Consider the following 2,315-nt stretch of genomic DNA (forward strand, 5'->3'; position numbering starts at 1 on the left):
GGACGTGGAGATGGGTTTTCTTCCACAAGCGCTTTATCTGCATTGGCGCTTCAGGCTGCGAAGGCTGTCATTAAACCAGGGAGTAGGGTTCACTGCAGGAACTGATCTGGTTCTGACAGGACAGATATTGTCCAGAATGGAGAGGGAGTGCTCGTTAAACTGAGAAGTTAAGGAATCTGGGTCGTTATCAGAAGAATAGGGTGGATCAAAAGCAGCAGAAAAATTGCTAGCTGTGCTCTCATTAAGAAAACGAGAACTAACCAGACGGCGAGCAGGAGGTGGGGATGCAGAAACTGACAAGTTAAAGAAAATGCTATGGTGATCTGAAATATAAATGTCCTCAGGACAAACACTGTCAGCATTTAGACCCAGGGTAAAAACAAGGTCCAGAGTGTGCCTTTTTGGTGTGTGTGGGGCCAGAAACATGCTGGGTAAAGCTGAAGGAGTCCATAAGGCTGGAGAAATTCATGGCAAAGTGATCAGCGGGATCATCAACGTGGATGTTAAAATCACCAACAATCACCAGTCTGGACAGCTTCACAGTGGAGGATGGAAAGTCAATAACTCCTGAAGGAAAGAACTGTTTGGACCAGGTGGACAATAGACCACAGCACAGTAGAAAGGGTCCTTATGCCTGACTTTAATCAGCTGCAATTCAAAGGAAGCTAAGTGACCAGAGGTTGTACAGCTACATGGAAGATGGTCTCTGAAAACAACAGCTAGGCCTCCACCATGACCAGAACCCCAGGGCTGGCTAAGAAAAGAATAACCACTCGGGCAGAGTTCAATCAGACCAGAATAATCAGATGTTTGCTGCCAAACTTCAGTCAGAAACAGAAAATCCAGGTTTTTAGAGAGAATTAGATCATTGAGCAGGAAGAACTTATTGTTAACAGAGCAGGTATTTCATAGAACCATGCTGAGTGAGATGGAGGAATCAGAAACTACAGAAACAGCTGGAGTTAGTGGACGTAAATTTGCAGGGTTAGATCCACGGTGTTTATAAAAACCACTTATGGAGGGAACAGGAGGAGAAACCACTGAGGAATGAGGATAAACTAACCTTAAAAAACTTGGACGGAGAAACCGCGCCGCAACGCGGCCTGGCGGGAATGCGGAAGTGGCGCTCAAGTCGCCAAACAAAGGACAAGAAGCTAGAAGATCACGCCGATGTTTACTAGATAAACTATGCTTTAAGAGAAGTCTTATTCTCACCTGGATTCCTTCTTGTTTTCCTCTTTTCCTCCGACGTTTTCCCGGGACCGGATAAACATCGCTGGAAGCGCCATGATTGGAATCGTCGATTGGTTCCGGGCCGGTGCGCCACTCAGGTAAACAAAAAGGAAGGTGCGTCCTCGGTGCATCTTGGGCGATCGTGAACAAACGGAAGGACAAAAGAGTCTGGCGATCATAGGAGATGGTAGCAGGGGCACTACTGAAGAGGATCGCAGACAGGAGCAAGGTGGAAAAGAGGAGGTTAGTGGAGAAAAGTTTGAAAAAGTGGCCGGTGACCACTGCTAAGCCAAGCACAGGCGCTATCTTGTTAGCTTCCGTTACATTTCACACATTACATTAAATCACTTCATATCATCACACCACGTCTCATTATTCATATATTGTCTCTTATAATCCTCAGTTTAGGAAAAAGAATTAAATTCATTTTATAAACTATATACCTGACTCTGTCTGAATACGAAATGTGTTTATGGTCACTCAGGAGGCAAAGAACCCTAGAATCTTCTGATTAAACATTCAAAGATCAATCAGATTGATATTTCATATTTATATGGAATCGTCACATCTTATTGGTCATAATTAACGTATTACACTACATTATGGCAAGCAAACCAGTCCAGTTTTAAATCATAACACTTAGTGATAATTCATTCTAAAGTTATTATCCTCTTTATTGGGTTTTCTGTCTCTGTACCAGACGGAGCTTCCGTCTCTTTCTTTTCCTCTTCCTGTCTGACGGCCGAGGAGTATGGAACTCAAAAGTATTCAAAATTCAAAAAATAAGACATTATGAAATAAATATCTACGTGAAGAAATACTAGACAATTATGTAATCTGACAATGAAATGATGAAATAACAGAATATCTAAGCTCAATATTATGAAATATTTTTCATTCTTCTTTTAAAATGTCTTTATTAATATAATGTTTTTTCAAAAGTCATTTTTTCATAATAACCCAAATTAATATTGAGCCATTTTTATTTAATTCATTCAGTTTTTATAACATAACTTTTTTTTTTTAACAAAGACAGCTTTTATTTCATGATAGTGTTTTTTCCCATGGCTGATTTATTTCAT

This window comes from Nothobranchius furzeri, chromosome 12 (genome assembly GCF_043380555.1).
Source record: "Nothobranchius furzeri strain GRZ-AD chromosome 12, NfurGRZ-RIMD1, whole genome shotgun sequence".
Lineage (NCBI taxonomy): Eukaryota > Metazoa > Chordata > Actinopteri > Cyprinodontiformes > Nothobranchiidae > Nothobranchius > Nothobranchius furzeri.